The sequence below is a fragment of the Oncorhynchus nerka genome, linkage group LG14 (genome assembly GCF_034236695.1).
Source record: "Oncorhynchus nerka isolate Pitt River linkage group LG14, Oner_Uvic_2.0, whole genome shotgun sequence".
Taxonomy (NCBI): domain Eukaryota; kingdom Metazoa; phylum Chordata; class Actinopteri; order Salmoniformes; family Salmonidae; genus Oncorhynchus; species Oncorhynchus nerka.
Window position 1 is genome coordinate 99763262 of NC_088409.1, and position 17926 is coordinate 99781187.

General features: G+C 45.7%; 1 protein-coding gene across 4 annotated transcripts in view; it reads left to right on the top strand.

The window, feature by feature from the left end:
* The first annotated feature begins 3145 nt into the window (after positions 1-3145).
* Positions 3146-17926, top strand: part of ppp1r13l (protein phosphatase 1, regulatory subunit 13 like) — a 75566-nt gene continuing 60785 nt past the window's right edge. For 2 of the 4 annotated variants that reach the window (XM_065000612.1, XM_065000615.1), the window contains exon 1: positions 3146-3302. The gene's annotated coding sequence lies outside the window, so the exon portion shown is untranslated. Of the gene's footprint in view, positions 3389-17926 lie in introns of all 4 variants that reach the window. The other 2 variants (XM_065000613.1, XM_065000616.1) reach the window with 1 other exon arrangement.

Genomic DNA, 17926 nt, shown 5'->3' on the forward strand with positions numbered 1-17926 from the left:
GCCCATAATTGTGGCTCTGGAACTGGACCGGTCACTGAGGGAGGGGTCCGATATTTTTTTCTCCTTTTGCCACATAATCCACTCAAACATCCGGGAAAAAAAATACAGACGAAACATTCATTGATAGGATTCCTTGTAATGCCCCCCCCCCCCCCCCCCCCAAAATAAAATCAGCCGCACTAAACAACAATGCTTATTAGAACCAATGAAATAAAACGATACAAAGTGTCAACATGTCAGGATCCCGTTGGTGATGAACATTTACTGGAGTCGTTAATCCAACTATCATGGTGTCGTCAAAGTTACTCCCTTCTTCCGCTCTTCCCAGCACCTGCGGAGAAGGAGACACGCTGGACGGGCCTTAATCTTCCCCTGTGTGTCCTTCACCCTAACAGGGAAGGAATGGTGGCGCATGTTCGCCACCACAGCATTTCGTCTCAACTGGTATATAATTCTCTAGCCAATGGTCATGACTTTCAGTTCCTTTCACGTCACACATAAGAGTCATTGGACGAAAGGCGTCTTCTGGTCCTGGGGGCGTTTTGTTTTAAGAGCCCAAGAGTTGTGGCTTGCGGTCTGGATTTGGAATCATAAGAACCTTATCTTTCATATCAGCGAGAAAAAGGTTGAATTGATACACACCTTTTATAGGGTTAGGGTTCCCAAACGGCCATTTTTTCAATGTTACAGCGCTTATTTACTGAAAACAGACTAGACAAACACTGAAACATACTGTCGTATGCAACTGTTAAAACAGTGAGCAGAAAGTGAAGAAATTACTTTGATGGGAAGTGTACCTATGATGAACATTACAGGCCTCTCTCATCTTTTTAAGTGGGAGAACTTGCACAATTGGTGGGTGACTAAATACTTTTTTGCCCCACTGTACGTGTGAAAGGAGAGACTCTTCTTCAAAGAACAAAATAATGGATGGAACGGGCTTCCTCACTCCATGCGCCATACGGGTCGGTCCGAGTGCACCGACCACTCCATCCGCCTACAGGTCAGTCGTAGTGCACCGACCACTCCATCCACCTACAGGTCAGTCGTAGTGCACCGACCACTCCATCCACCTACAGGTCAGTCGTAGTGCACCGACCACTCCATCCGCCTACAGGTCAGTCGTTGTGCACCGACCACTCCATCCGCCTACAGGTCAGTCGTAGTGCACCGACCACTCCATCCACCTACAGGTCAGTCGTAGTGCACCGACCACTCCATCCGCCTACAGGTCAGTCGTTGTGCACCGACCACTCCATCCGCCTACAGGTCAGTCGTTGTGCACCGACCACTCCATCCACCGTACGGGTCAGTCTGAGTGCACCGACCACTCCATCCACCATACGGGTCAGTCTGAGTGCACCGACCACTCCATCCACCATACGGGTCGGTCTGAGTGCACCGACCACTCCATCCACCATACGGTTCGGTCTGAGTGCACCGACCACTCCATCCACCATACGGGTCGGTCTGAGTGGACCGACCACTCCATCCACCATACGGGTCAGTCTGAGTGCACCGACCACTCCATCCACCATACGGGTCAGTCGTAGTGCACCGACCACTGCCTCTACTTCTTCAGTGACATCCTCTGCTCTCACTCCTAGTGCCTCTCCAGAGACAATCCCTGGTCATCCCTACTGCCTCTGATCTGGAGGACTCACTAAACAGAGAACATCCCTGGTCATCCCTACTGCCTCTGATCTGGAGGACTCACTAAACAGAACAAACCCTGGTCATCCCTACTGCCTCTGATCTGGAGGACTCACTAAACAGAGAACATCCCTGGTCATCCCTACTGCCTCTGATCTGGAGGACTCACTAAACAGAGAACATCCCTGGTCATCCCTACTGCCTCTGATCTGGAGGACTCACTAAACAAAGAACATCCCTGGTCATCTCTACTGCCTCTGATCTGGAGGACTCACTAAACAGAGAACATCCCTGGTCATCCCTACTGCCTCTGATCTGGAGGACTCACTAAACAGAGAACATCCCTGGTCATCCCTACTGTCTCTGATCTGGAGGACTCACTAAACAGAGAACATCCCCCTGGTCATCCCTACTGCCTCTGATCTGGAGGACTCACTAAACAGAGAACATCCCTGGTCATCCCTACTGCCTCTGATCTGGAGGACTCACTAAACAGAACAAACCCTGGTCATCCCTACTGCCTCTGATCCCTGGTCATCCCTAGGACTCTGATCTAAACAGAGAGAACATCCCTGGTCATCCCTACTGCCTCTGATCTGGAGGACTCACTAAACAGAACAAACCCTGGTCATCCCTACTGCCTCTGATCTGGAGGACTCACTAAACAGATAACATCCCTGGTCATCCCTACTGCCTCTGATCTGGAGGACTCACTAAACAGAGAACATTCCTGGTCATCCCTAATGCCTCTGATCTGGAGGACTCACTAAACACATGCTTCATTTGTAAATTATGTCTGAGTGTTGGAGCGCCCCTGGCTATCTGTAAATTAATAAAAACAAGACAATGATGCTGTCTGGTTTGTTTAAGATTGGGACAAATCCTTTGTTTGTAAATAATGTCTGAGTGTTGGAGTGTGCCTCTGACTAAAAAAAACTAGAAAATGGTGCCGTCTGGTTTGGTTAGTTTAAGGAATTGTAAATGATTTCTAATTAGACTTTTTATTCTTAAATATATTTGAGCAATTACATTTACTTTTGATACTTAAGTATGTTTAAAACAAAATACTTTTAGACTTTTACTCAAGTAGTATTTTACTGGATGACTTTTACTCAAGTAGTATTTTACTGGGTGACTTTTACTTGAGTCATTTTCTATTAAGGTATCTTTACTTTTCCTCAAGTATGACAATTGGGTACTTTTTCCACCACTGCAGACACATGAATTTATTTATTCATGCCGATACTCACATCTGAAACTATTCTAAACTAAGTCCTACAATATACGTGACAAAAGCCTTGGTCAAAATGATAAATAGGCTACATTTCTCTGTACTTTCATTGCAATTTAATTCCCCGAACATTGTGAGAGTAACATCGATGAATGTGTAAAAACCTACATACCCCATGATACACCGCGGCCAGGGGAGGGCTCACCTGCGCCAGCTGTGCACTGGAACACCTGGCTCGGGTTACAGTGCGCAGTGGGCTGGACTCCGCTCCAAAATAAGTTCACTCATTTCACAACGCAACGACTGGGCGGCTCAACAATAGTCCTAGTTTTAACAGACGTATTGTGAAGGAGTTGTCTAAGTTTAGTTCAGGCTGAACTTTGCTGTCTTAGTTTTCAACGGAACTAAGGTCCATCGGGTAAGAAAGCATTTGATTTGGTTTGTCTGGCTATAGAAATGTTTCGCTGCGTGGGATAGTCTACTCTGCCCAGTTTACTGCAGGAGGTTAGTAATTCTAGTTTGTTTTATTATGTATTTTCATTTGTTGATTTGGGATTACTTTATACAAGATTTCCGTGTCCCATTAGACATTACAATAGATCGTTTCGAAACAAGGTCAGTCATTCCTTTTTGCAAATAGTTTTGATGGAAGATTTTGGACATTCTTTGTGAGAGGTCTTGCGAGGAGAGGAGCTTTAGTTTACCTGTGTGAAGCTAGCGACAATAAGGATTAGCCACAGTAGTGGTATTTTCGGGATGCCTTCAAAATAAAAGTATTTGAAAGTGATTCAATCGGATACAAATAGCGGAATCATACCATATTTGGACAACATAACGCTAAACAATGTCAGAATATTGTTATATAAATTGAACAAAATACAATAATTCGTCCAAATAAAAATCTGTGAAATTGCACATTGGATGTATTAGACTTTAGAAATGCGTTGGGGGCAAACTTATATATTTGAAATGTAACCTTTATTTAACTAGGGAAGTCAGTTAAGAACAAACTCTTATTTACAATGGCCGCCTACCCCGGCCAGACCCGGACGATGCTGGGCCAATTGTGCGCCGCCCTATGGGACTCCCAATCACAGCCTGATGTGATACAGCCTGGATTTGAACCACAGTGTCTGTAGCGATGCCTCAAGCACTGAGATGCAGGGCCTCAGACCGCTGCACCAATCGGGAGCCCCGAAACCACCTTCCCAGTGGTCCTTTATGTCCATGAAATAGGATGTCTACTCCGTGACAACCACAGGCTACAAATGTGAAGAGTTTTCACAAATAGAACCGTAGCACAAGCTCCCCAGTCACCTTACTATGTATTGATCCATGCCTATGGATCTTGTGAAGACCCTTCACAGTTGTAATCTGTGGTTGGCACTGAGGAGGCTGATATCCTATTTCATGGACCCAAGATCCAGGTCTGTACAGAGGGAAAAAAAACAGATGACCCCCAAATGCAAATCTGAAGTCTTAATACATTCACAGTGATTTCAACATTTTTTTCTTCTTCCTGAAACCAATTATTGTCTTTTGTTGACTTTATATAACAACATTTCCGACGTTGTTTAGTGTTTATCCAAATATGGCATGATTACACTATTTTTGTATCCGTTTGAATCGCTTTCGAGGGGGTGGGCTTTTATTTAGAAGGCGATCTGCAAATTCCATGACCGTGGCTAATCCTTATTGTGGCTAGCTTCACACATGTCTTTAGCTTGACGGATTTTCTCCAACTAATGGAAATCAGATGTTGGCTTCCCATTCACTACAGACAGCACTGCACTGACACTAAAACAGCGAGGGGATGAGACAGCTCAGTCTAGATATAAAACTATTCTGCCCAGCCTGCATTTGTACTTCAAGAATTTGGGTTAACACTTGATTGTACTAGATCCAGTTATATATCGCCTTATAAACATAGTATTATACTGTAGCTAAATTTACAGAAAAGGGTATATGGTACTGAACCAATCTAAAGTTTAAACTGTTAACTCATTTGAATCTATGATGTTTTCATGTGACGTGAGAAAAAGTTATTGAAGTCAATAAATAGTGGCATAACTAATTATCACATTAAGCATCTCCAATCCAAAGTTAAATCTAGAATCGGCTTCCTATTTCGTAACAAAGCATCCTTGACTCATGCTACCAAACATACCCTCGTACAACTGACTATCCTACCGATACTCGACTTTGGCGATGTCATTTACAAAATAGCTTCCAATAATCTACTCAGCAAACTGGATTCAGTCTATCAGGATTCAGTCTATGGATTCAGTCTATAAAGCCCCACCTTATCTCAGCTTACTGGTCACCATAACAACACCCATCCGTAGCACGCGCTCCAGCAGGTATATCTGACTGGTCATCCCCAAAGCCAACACCTTCTTTGGCCGCCTCTCCTTCCAGTTCTCTGCTGCCAATGACTGGAACGAATTGCAAAAATCCCTGATATTGGAGACCTATATCTCCCTCACTGACTTCAAGCGTCAGCTGTCAGAGCAGCTTACCGATCGCTGCAGCTGTACACAGCCCATCTGTAAATAACCCATCTGTAAATAGCCCATCTGTAAATAGCCCATCTGTAAATAGCCCATCTGTTCACAGCCCATCTGTTCACAGCCCATCTGTTCACAGCCCATCTGTTCACAGCCCATCTGTAAATAGCCCATCTGTAAATAGCCCATCTGTAAATAGCCCATCTGTAAATAGCCCATCCAACCAACTACCTACCTCATCCCCATATTTGTTTTTGTTTTTCTGCTCTTTTGCACACCAGTATTTCTACCTGCACATCTATCACAATCTGTGTTGCTTTTGTCGCACTGCTTTGCTTTATCTTGGCCAGGTCGCAGTTGTAAATGAGAACGTGTTCTCAACTGGCCTACCTAACATCATTTAGCCTGGGGAGGGAGGGAGGGAGGGAGGGAGAGAGAGAGAGCTGTGTGTCTGTCAGAACATCATTCAGCCTGGGCAGAGAGAGAGAGAGAGAGAGAGAGAGGGAGAGAGAGCTGTGTGTCTGTCTGAACATCATTCAGCCTGGGCAGAGATAGAGAGAGAGAGAGAGGGGAGGGAGAGAGCTGTGTGTCTGTCAGAACATAATTCAGCCTGGGCAGAGAGAGAGAGAGAGAGAGGGAGGGAGAGAGAGCTGTGTGTCTGTCAGAACATCATTCAGCCTGGGCAGAGAGAGAGAGGGAGGGAGAGAGAGCTGTGTGTCTGTCAGAACATCATTCAGCCTGGGCAGAGAGAGAGAGGGGAGAGAGAGCTGTGTGTCTGTCAGAACATAATTCAGCCTGGGCAGAGAGAGAGAGAGAGAGAGAGGGAGAGAGAGCTAGCTGTGTGTCTGTCAGAACATAATTCAGCCTGGGCAGAGAGAGAGAGAGAGAGAGAGAGGGAGAGAGAGCTAGCTGTGTGTCTGTCAGAACATCATTCAGCCTGGGCAGAGAGAGAGAGGGAGGGAGAGAGAGCTGTGTGTCTGTCAGAACATAATTCAGCCTGGGCAGAGAGAGAGAGAGGGAGAGGGAGAGCTGTGTGTCTGTCAGAACATCATTCAGTCTGGGGAGGGAGGGAGGGAGAGAGGGAGAGAGCTGTGTGTCTGTCAGATCATCATTCAGCCTGGGCAGATACAGAGAGAGAGCTGTGTGTCTGTCAGAACCAGCTGGGTAACATAATGATGTAATTATATGAATAGAGCTCAACCTGCTGTAGCCTGTCCTGTAACTTTCCTCTGGAGCTCTAAGGGACATCACTCATCACACACTGTTGAGGGAGCAAGTAAGCATTTCGCTGCACCTTTTTAACTAGCTGTAAACTATGTGTGTGACAAACAAACTTTGATTTGACACACACACACACACACACACACACACACACACACACAGACACACACACAGACACACACACACACACACACACACACACAATAACGCCCTCCAAGACAAGACCTATCATGCAAATTCACATTAAAGAATGAAGAAGTCATCTCTAAGCAATGTATTGAAATAACAGAAGTGTTCATAGTAACAGATTTGACCCAGTGTTTTACATGACCTTCAGTGTTTTACACGACCTTCAGTGTTTACATTACCTTCAGTGGTTTACACGACCTTCAGTGGTTTACACGACCTTCAGTGTTCACATGACCTTCAGTGTAGCTATCTGATATCTAGCTAAAGTCCACATAGCTATCTGATATCTAGCTAACGTCCACATAGCTCACAGCTATCTGATATCTAGCTAACGTCCACAGAGCTCATAGCTATCTGATATCTAGCTAACAGCTATCTGATATCTAGCTAATGTCCACAGAGCTCATAGCTATCTGATATCTAGCTAACGTCCACAGAGCTCATAGCTATCTGATATCTAGCTAACGTCCACATAGCTCATAGCTATCTGATATCTAGCTAACGTCCACATAGCTATCTGATATCTAGCTATGTGGATGTTAGCTAGATATTGGACAGCTGTTAGCTATGTGGATGTTAGCTAGATATTGGACAGCTGTTAGCTATGTGGATGTTAGCTAGATATTGGACAGCTGTTAGCTATGTGGATGTTAGCTAGATATTGGACAGCTGTTAGCTATGTGGATGTTAGCTAGATATTAGACAGCTGTTAGCTATGTGGATGTTAGCTAGATATTAGACAGCTGTTAGCTATGTGGATGTTAGCTAGATATTGGACAGCTGTTAGCTATGTGGATGTTAGCTAGATATTAGACAGCTGTTAGCTATGTGGATGATAGCTGTTAGTGTGTGTTGTGTTCTGGACTGGAATGTCTGCCTGTCACATTGTGGAGCCTTGAGAGATTCCTCCCTCAGTCACATGCTGCTGCCTGGCTGGCAGAGAGAGAGAGAGAGAGACCTGGTGTTCTAGAGGTTTGGATCTGCAGATTGGACAAGGTAGTGAAAGTCATTTAGACGTGTTAATGTAAACCAGGGAGCCTTACAGCTACAAAGTCTGCAACAGCCAAGCACACAATGTACCACTACGTGTAAACAAATTCCCCGGTGTGTAAACATGTACCAGCTCTATTGTAATGTGTCGTTTTGATTTTGTAGTTCAAATGTCAGGCCCGTTGGCAGTTAGTTATGTCATGGTGGGAAATATGGGGCGGCAGCGTAGCCTAGTGGTTACAGTAACAGATAGCCTATAGAAAGAAAGTTACTGATTCACACAGTATGTGTAAATGTTCCCTACGGTCTTGTCATGCACTTTGCACTTGGCAGTAGAAGAATGGTCCCACCCTGAGTTACTGCGGCAGGGTGGCCTAGTGGTTAGAGCGTTGGACTAGTAACCGGAAGGTTGCAAGTTCAAATCCCCGAGCTGACAAGGTACAAATCTGTCGTTCTGCCCCTGAACAAGGCAGTTAACCCCACTGTTCCCAGGCCGTCATTGAAAATAAGAATTTGTTCTTAACTGACTTGCCTAGTTAAATAAAAGGTAAAATAAATTAAATAAATACCCAGCCGGTTAAATAAAATAAAATAAATTTTAAATACAAACAATCCATGAAAACCAAAACATGCCACAGACACGGTATTGCAGTTGTAATTTTTTTAACCTTTATTTAACCAGGCAAGTCAGTTAAGAACAAATTCTTATTTTCAATGACGGCCTAGGAACAGTGGGGTTAACTGCCTGTTCAGGGGCAGAACGACAGATTTGTACCTTGGGGCACAGGCTAGTTTAGACAGTTTGATATTTGAACTCTCAAAACCTGAAGATTTCCAGAAGATTGCCTTTTCTGTTGGGTTTTATGTAAGTAAACTCAGACAACATATGCTTTCTCCATATAGTAGATACACAGACCATACCAGACCATACCACCCTGCCTAGACATGTGTTTTCTGTTCAATCTAGAACTGTGCTATCTACACTCAGACAATCAGTCTTTCATATAGTAACACAAACGCACACATCGTACACACAGTACCATCACGCCTTGCTGAGGGTTTTATGGCTTTCCACCCATCAAATCAAATCAAATCAAATTTATTTATATAGCCCTTCGTACATCAGCTGATATCTCAAAGTGCTGTACAGAAACCCAGCCTAAAACCCCAAACAGCAAACAATGCAGGTGTAAAAGCACGCCCATGTCCTATCTGTTTTCCTTCAGGTATAAATCCTCGTGCTCTAGTCTAGCTCAATAGTTCCTCATCCGCATGCTCTAGTCTAGCTCAATAGTTCCTCATCCGCATGCTCTAGTCTAGCTCAATAGTTCCTCGTGCTCTAGTCTAGCTCAATAGTTCCTCGTGCTCTAGTCTAGCTCAATAGTTCCTTGTGCTCTAGTCTAGCTCAATAGTTCCTCATCCTCATGCTCTAGTCTAGCTCAACAGTTCCTCATCCGCGTGCTCTAGTCTAGCTCAATAGTTCCTCATTCCTGTGCTCTAGTCTAGCTCAATAGTTCCTCATTCCTGTGCTCTAGTCTAGCTCAATAGTTCCTCATCCTCGTGCTCTAGTCTAGCTCAATAGTTCCTCATCCGCGTGCTCTAGTCTAGCTCAATAGTTCCTCATGCTCTAGTCTAGCTCAATAGTTCCTCATCCTCGTGCTCTAGTCTAGCGCAATAGATCCTCATTCCTGTGCTCTAGTCTAGCTCAATAGTTCCTCATCCGCGTGCTCTAGTCTAGCGCAATAGTTCCTCATTCCTGTGCTCTAGTCTAGCTCAATAGTTCCTCATTCCTGTGCTATAGTCTAGCTCAATAGTTCCTCATTCCTGTGCTCTAGTCTAGCTCAACAGTTCCTCATTCGCGTGCTCTAGTCTAGCTCAATAGTTCCTCATCCGCGTGCTCTAGTCTAGCTCAATAGTTCCTCATCCGCGTGCTCTAGTCTAGCTCAATAGTTCCTCATCTGCGTGCTCTAGTCTAGCTCAATAGTTCCTCATTCCTGTGCTCTAGTCTAGCTCAATAGTTCCTCATTCCTGTGCTCTAGTCTAGCTCAATAGTTCCTCATTCCTGTGCTCTAGTCTAGCTCAATAGTTCCTCATTCCTGTGCTCTAGTCTAGCTCAACAGTTCCTCATTCGCGTGCTCTAGTCTAGCTCAATAGTTCCTCATCCGCGTGCTCTAGTCTAGATCAATAGTTCCTCATCCGCGTGCTCTAGTCTAGCTCAATAGTTCCTCATCCGCGTGCTCTAGTCTAGCTCAATAGTTCCTCATCCGCATGCTCTAGTCTAGCTCAATAGATCCGCGTGCTCTAGTCTAGCTCAATAGTTCCTCATCCCTGTGCTCTAGTCTAGCTCAATAGTTCCTCATCCTCGTGCTCTAGTCTAGCTCAATAGTTCCTCATCCTCGTGCTCTAGTCTAGCTCAATAGTTTCTTCATTCCTGTGCTCTAGTCTAGCTCAATAGTTCCTCATTCCTGTGCTCTAGTCTAGCTCAATAGTTCCTCATTCCTCGTGCTCTAGTCTAGCTCAATAGTTCCTCATCCGCGTGCTCTAGTCTAGCTCAATAGTTCCTCATCCGCGTGCTCTAGTCTAGCTCAATAGTTCCTCATCCGCGTGCTCTAGTCTAGCTCAATAGTTCCTCATCCGCGTGCTCTAGTCTAGCTCAATAGTTCCTCATTCCTGTGCTCTAGTCTAGCTCAATAGTTCCTCATTCCTGTGCTCTAGTCTAGCTCAATAGTTCCTCATTCCTGTGCTCTAGTCTAGCTCAACAGTTCCTCATCCGCATGCTCTAGTCTAGCTCAACAGTTCCTCATCCGCATGCTCTAGTCTAGCTCAACAGTTCCTCATCCGCGTGCTCTAGTCTAGCTCAATAGTTCCTCATCCACGTGCTCTAGTCTAGTTCAATAGTTCCTCATCCGCGTGCTCTAGTCTAGCTCAATAGATCCGCGTGCTCTAGTCTAGCTCAATAGTTCCACATCCCTGTGCTCTAGTCTAGCTCAATAGTTCCTCATCCACGTGCTTTAGTCTAGCTCAATAGTTCCTCATCCCTGTGCTCTAGTCTAGCTCAATAGTTCCTCATCCTCGTGCTCTAGTCTAGCTCAATAGTTCCTCATCCTCGTTCTCTAGTCTAGCTCAATAGTTCCTCATTCCTGTGCTCTAGTCTAGCTCAATAGTTCCTCATTCCTGTGCTCTAGTCTAGCTCAATAGTTCCTCATTCCTCGTGCTCTAGTCTAGCTCAATAGTTCCTCATCCGCGTGCTCTAGTCTAGCTCAATAGATCCGCGTGCTCTAGTCTAGCTCAATAGTTCCACATCCCTGTGCTCTAGTCTAGCTCAATAGTTCCTCATCCACGTGCTCTAGTCTAGCTCAATAGTTCCTCATCCCTGTGCTCTAGTCTAGTTCAATAGTTCCTCATCCTCGTGCTCTAGTCTAGCTCAATAGTTCCTCGTGCTCTAGTCTAGCTCAATAGTTCCTCATTCCTGTGCTCTAGTCTAGCTCAATAGTTCCTCATTCCTCGTGCTCTAGTCTAGATCAATAGTTCCTCATCCGCGTGCTCTAGTCTAGCTCAATAGTTCCTCATCCGCGTGCTCTAGTCTAGCTCAATAGTTCCTCATTCCTGTGCTCTAGTCTAGCTCAATAGTTCCTCATTCCTGTGCTCTAGTCTAGCTCAATAGTTCCTCATTCCTGTGCTCTAGTCTAGCTCAACAGTTCCTCATCCGCGTGCTCTAGTCTAGCTCAATAGTTCCTCATCCCTCGTGCTCTAGTCTAGCTCAATAGTTCCTCATCCCTGTGCTCTAGTCTAGCTCAATAGTTCCTCATCCTCGTGCTCTAGTCTAGCTCAATAGTTCCTCGTGCTCTAGTCTAGCTCAATAGTTCCTCATTCCTGTGCTCTAGTCTAGCTCAATAGTTCCTCATTCCTCGTGCTCTAGTCTAGATCAATAGTTCCTCATCCGCGTGCTCTAGTCTAGCTCAATAGTTCCTCATCCGCGTGCTCTAGTCTAGCTCAATAGTTCCTCATTCCTGTGCTCTAGTCTAGCTCAATAGTTCCTCATTCCTGTGCTCTAGTCTAGCTCAATAGTTCCTCATTCCTGTGCTCTAGTCTAGCTCAACAGTTCCTCATCCGCGTGCTCTAGTCTAGCTCAATAGTTCCTCATCCCTCGTGCTCTAGTCTAGCTCAATAGTTCCTCATTCCTGTGCTTTAGTCTAGCTCAATAGTTCCTCATTCCTCGTGCTCTAGTCTAGATCAATAGTTCCTCATCCGCGTGCTCTAGTCTAGCTCAATAGTTCCTCATCCGCGTGCTCTAGTCTAGCTCAATAGTTCCTCATTCCTGTGCTCTAGTCTAGCTCAATAGTTCCTCATTCCTGTGCTCTAGTCTAGCTCAATAGTTCCTCATTCCTGTGCTCTAGTCTAGCTCAACAGTTCCTCATCCGCATGCTCTAGTCTAGCTCAACAGTTCCTCATCCGCGTGCTCTAGTCTAGCTCAATAGTTCCTCATCCGCGTGCTCTAGTCTAGTTCAACAGTTCCTCATCCCCGTGCTCTTGTCTAGTTCAACAGTTCCTCATCCGCGTGCTCTAGTCTAGTTCAACAGTTCCTCATCCCCGTGCTCTAGTCTAGCTCAATAGTTCCTCATCCGCGTGCTCTAGTCTAGTTCAACAGTTCCTCATCCCCGTGCTCTAGTCTAGCTCAATAGTTCCTCATCCTCGTGCTCTAGTCTAGCTCAATAGTTCCTCATTCCTGTGCTCTAGTCTAGCTCAACAGTTCCTCATCCCCGTGCTCTAGTCTAGTTCAACAGTTCCTCATCCGCGTGCTCTAGTCTAGCTCAATAGATCCGCGTGCTCTAGTCTAGCTCAATAGTTCCTCATCCACATTGGCTTTAACTGGCTTTTGGGGCAGGCAGGTAGCTTAGTGATTAGGCCAGTAACCGAAAGGTTGCTCGATCGAATCCCAGAGCTGACAAGGTAAAAATCTGTTGTTCTGCCCCTGAACAAGGTAGACCGTCATTGTAAATAATAATTTGTTCTTAACTGACTTGCCTAGTTAAATAACAGTTACAATTTTTTAAACTTAAAAAAAATATATTATGTAACCCTCCTGCTGTGAGTAAGTCCTTCAGAGGAATGGGGTGTGGTGCTGTGAGTTAGGACCGTCTTTAACTGACTCTGTGGTATGAGGACTTGGATGTACGTCGGAGAGAGAGAGAGGTGTGTGTGTGTGTGCGCTCACAGAAGGGTTGCAAAGGGAGAGTATATATATCCTTTCTTACATACCTCCATTTATTTCACACTGCCAGTATGTTTTTCATGTCAGTGTTTTTGCCGTCAAACTGGTAGAAGCAGTGTGGGGGGGGGGCATCAATCAACATTGTGTATATGTATATACCTATACAGTAGCGCTGCTAACAGACACATGCGTTCAATGCCTTGTGTTCAAAAGGACTACACAACATTACATTGACAGGTGAGTCATTGAGCAGACAGTCTTATCCAGGAGCCCACATCCAGTCAGTGCATCCGTCTGAAGGTAGCTAGGTGGGACAACCACATCTCAGTCAGACTAAGTATTATTTTTCCTAAATGAAGTAGCTTTCAGCAAAGTCAATGCAAGTGGGAGGGTGGGGTTTCAGAACAACAACAACACTGACTCTGTACCGTAATACCCTGTATATAGCCTCCACATTGACTCTGTACCGTAATACCCTGTATATAGCCTCCACATTGACTCTGTACCGTAATACCCTGTATATAGCCTCCACATTGACTCTACTGGTACCCCCTGTATATAGCCTCCACATTGACTCTGTACCGTAATACCCTGTATATAGCCTCCACATTGACTCTGTACCGTAATACCCTGTATATAGCCTCCACATTGACTCTGTACTGGTACCCCCTGTATATAGCCTCCACATTGACTCTGTACCGTAATACCCTGTATATAGCCTCCACATTGACTCTGTACCGTAATACCCTGTATATAGCCTCCACATTGACTCTGTACTGGTACCCCCTGTATATAGCCTCCACATTGACTCTGTACCGTAATACCCTGTATATAGCCTCCACATTGACTCTGTACTGGTACCCCCTGTATATAGCCTCCACATTGTACTGGTACCCCCTGTATATAGCCTCCACATTGACTCTGTACTGGTACCCCCTGTATATAGCCTCCACATTGTACCGGTACCCCCTGTATATAGCCTCCACATTGACTCTGTACCGTAAAACCCTGTATATAGCCTCCACATTGACTCTGTACCGGTACCCCCTGTATATAGCCTCCACATTGACTCTGTACCGGTACCCCCTGTATATAGCCTCCACATTGACTCTGTACCGTAACCCCCTTTATATAGCCTCCACATTGACTCTGTACCGTAATACCCTGTATATAGCCTCCACATTGACTCGGTACCGGTACACCCTGTATATAGCCTCCACATTGACTCGGTACCGGTACCCCCTGTATATAGCCTCCACATTGACTCTGTACCGTAATACCCTGTATATAGCCTCCACATTGACTCTGTACCGTAATACCCTGTATATAGCCTCCACATTGACTCTGTACCGGTACCCCTGTATATAGCCTCCACATTGACTCTGTACCGTAATACCCTGTATATAGCCTCCACATTGACTCTGTACCGTAATACCCTGTATATAGCCTCCACATTGACTCTACTGGTACCCCTGTATATAGCCTCCACATTGACTCTGTACCGTAATACCCCTGTATATAGCCTCCACATTGACTCTGTACCGTAATACCCTGTATATAGGCTCCACATTGACTCTGTACTGGTACCCCCTGTATATAGCCTCCACATTGACTCTGTACCGTAATACCCTGTATATAGCCTCCACATTGACTCTGTACCGTAATACCCTGTATATAGCCTCCACATTGACTCTGTACTGGTACCCCCTGTATATAGCCTCCACATTGACTCTGTACCGTAATACCCTGTATATAGCCTCCACATTGACTCTGTACTGGTACCCCCTGTATATAGCCTCCACATTGTACTGGTACCCCCTGTATATAGCCTCCACATTGACTCTGTACTGGTACCCCCTGTATATAGCCTCCACATTGTACCGGTACCCCCTGTATATAGCCTCCACATTGACTCTGTACCGTAAAACCCTGTATATAGCCTCCACATTGACTCTGTACCGGTACCCCCTGTATATAGCCTCCACATTGACTCTGTACCGGTACCCCCTGTATATAGCCTCCACATTGACTCTGTACCGTAACCCTCTTTATATAGCCTCCACATTGACTCTGTACCGTAATACCCTGTATATAGCCTCCACATTGACTCGGTACCGGTACACCCTGTATATAGCCTCCACATTGACTCGGTACCGGTACCCCCTGTATATAGCCTCCACATTGACTCTGTACCGTAATACCCTGTATATAGCCTCCACATTGACTCTGTACCGTAATACCCTGTATATAGCCTCCACATTGACTCTGTACCGTAATACCCTGTATATAGCCTCCACATTGACTCGGTACCGGTACACCCTGTATATAGCCTCCACATTGACTCTGTACCGGTACCCCCTGTATATAGCCTCCACATTGACTCTGTACCGTAATACCCTGTATATAGCCTCCACATTGACTCTGTACCGGTACACCCTGTATATAGCCTCCACATTGACTCTGTACCGGTACCCCCTGTATATAGCCTCCACATTGACTCTGTACCGGTACCCCCTGTATATAGCCTCCACATTGACTCTGTACCGGTACCCCTGTATATAGCCTCCACATTGACTCTGTACCGGTACCCCCTGTATATAGCCTCCACATTGACTCTGTACCGTAACCCCTGTATATAGCCTCCACATTGACTCTGTACCGTAATACCCTGTATATAGCCTCCACATTGACTCTGTACCGGTACACCCTGTATATAGCCTCCACATTGACTCTGTACCGGTACCCCCCTGTATATAGCCTCCACATTGACTCTGTACCGTAATACCCTGTATATAGCCTCCACATTGACTCTGTACCGTAATACCCTGTATATAGCCTCCACATTGACTCTGTACCGGTACACCCTGTATATAGCCTCCACATTGACTCTGTACCGGTACCCCCTGTATATAGCCTCCACATTGACTCTGTACCGTAATACCCTGTATATAGCCTCCACATTGACTCTGTACCGGTACACCCTGTATATAGCCTCCACATTGACTCTGTACCGGTACCCCTGTATATAGCCTCCACATTGACTCTGTACCGTAATAGCACCTCTGTATATATATAGCCTCCACATTGACTCTGTACCGGTAACACCCTGTATATAGCCTCCACATTGACTCTGTACCGTAATACCCTGACTATATAGCCTCCACATTGACTCTGTACCGGTACCCCTGTATATAGCCTCCACATTGACTCTGTACCGGTACCCCCTGTATATAGCCTCCACATTGACTCTGTATATAGCCTCCATATTGACTCTGTACCCCCTGTATATAGCCTCCACATTGACTCTGTACCGGTACCCCCTGTATATAGCCTCCACATTGACTCTGTACCGGTACCCCTGTATATAGCCTCCACATTGACTCTGTACCGGTACCCCCTGTATATAGCCTTCACATTGACCCCCTGTATATAGCCTCCACATTGACTCTGTACCGTAATACCCTGTACCCCACATGTATATAGCCTCCACATTGACTCTGTACTGGTACCCCTGTATATAGCCTCCACATTGACTCTGTACTGGTACCCCCTGTATATAGCCTCCACATTGACTCTGTACCGTAACACCCTGTATATAGCCTCCACATTGACTCTGTCCACCGTAACCCCTGTATATAGCCTCCACATTGACTCTGTACCCCCCTGGTACCCCTGTATATAGCCTCCACATTGACTCTGTACCGGTACCCCCTGTATATAGCCTCCACATTGACTCTGTACCGGTACCCCCACATTGACTCTGTACTGTATATAGTCTCCACTTTGACTCTGTACCGGTACCCCTGTATATAGCCTCCACATTGACTCTGTACCGGTACCACCTGTATATAGCCTCCACATTGACTCTGTACCGGTACCCCCTGTATATAGCCTCCACATTGACTCTGTACCGGTACCCCCTGTATATAGCCTCCACATTGACTCTGTACCGGTACCCCCTGTATATAGCCTCCACATTGACTCTGTACCGTACCCCTGTATATAGCCTCCACATTGACTCTGTACCGGTACCCCTGTATATAGCCTCCACATTGACTCTGTACCGGTACCCCTGTATATAGCCTCCACATTGACTCTGTACCGGTACCCCCTGTATATAGCCTCCACATTGACTCTGTACCGGTACCCCTGTATATAGCCTTCACATTGACTCTGTACCGGTACCCCTGTATATAGCCTCCACATTGACTCTGTACCGGTACCCCCTGTATATAGTCTCCACATTGACTCTGTACCGGTACCCCCTGTATATAGCCTCCACATTGACTCTGTACCGGTACCCCCTGTATATAGCCTCCACATTGACTCTGTACCGGTACCCCTGTATATAGTCTCTACATTGACTCGGTACCGGTACCCCCCTGTATATAGCCTCCACATTGACTCTGTACCGGTACCCCCTGTATATAGCCTCCACATTGACTCTACTGGTACCCCTGTATATAGCCTGCACATTGACTCTGTACCGTAACACCCTGTATATAGCCTCCACATTGACTCTACTGGTACCCCTGTATATAGTCTCCACATTGACTCTGTACCGGTACCCCCTGTATATAGCCTCCACATTGACTCTGTACCGGTACCCCCTGTATATAGCCTCCACATTGACTCTGTACCGGTACCCCCTGTATATAGCCTCCACATTGACTCTGTACCGGTACCCCTGTATATAGCCTCCACATTGACTCTGTACCGTAATACCCTGTATATAGCCTCCATATTGACTCTGTACCGGTACCCCCTGTATATAGCCTCCACATAATACCCCTGTATATAGCCTCCATATTGACTCTGTACCGTAATACCCTGTATATAGCCTCCATATTGACTCTGTACCGTAATACCCTGTATATAGCCTCCATATTGACTCTGTACCGTAATACCCTGTATATAGCCTCC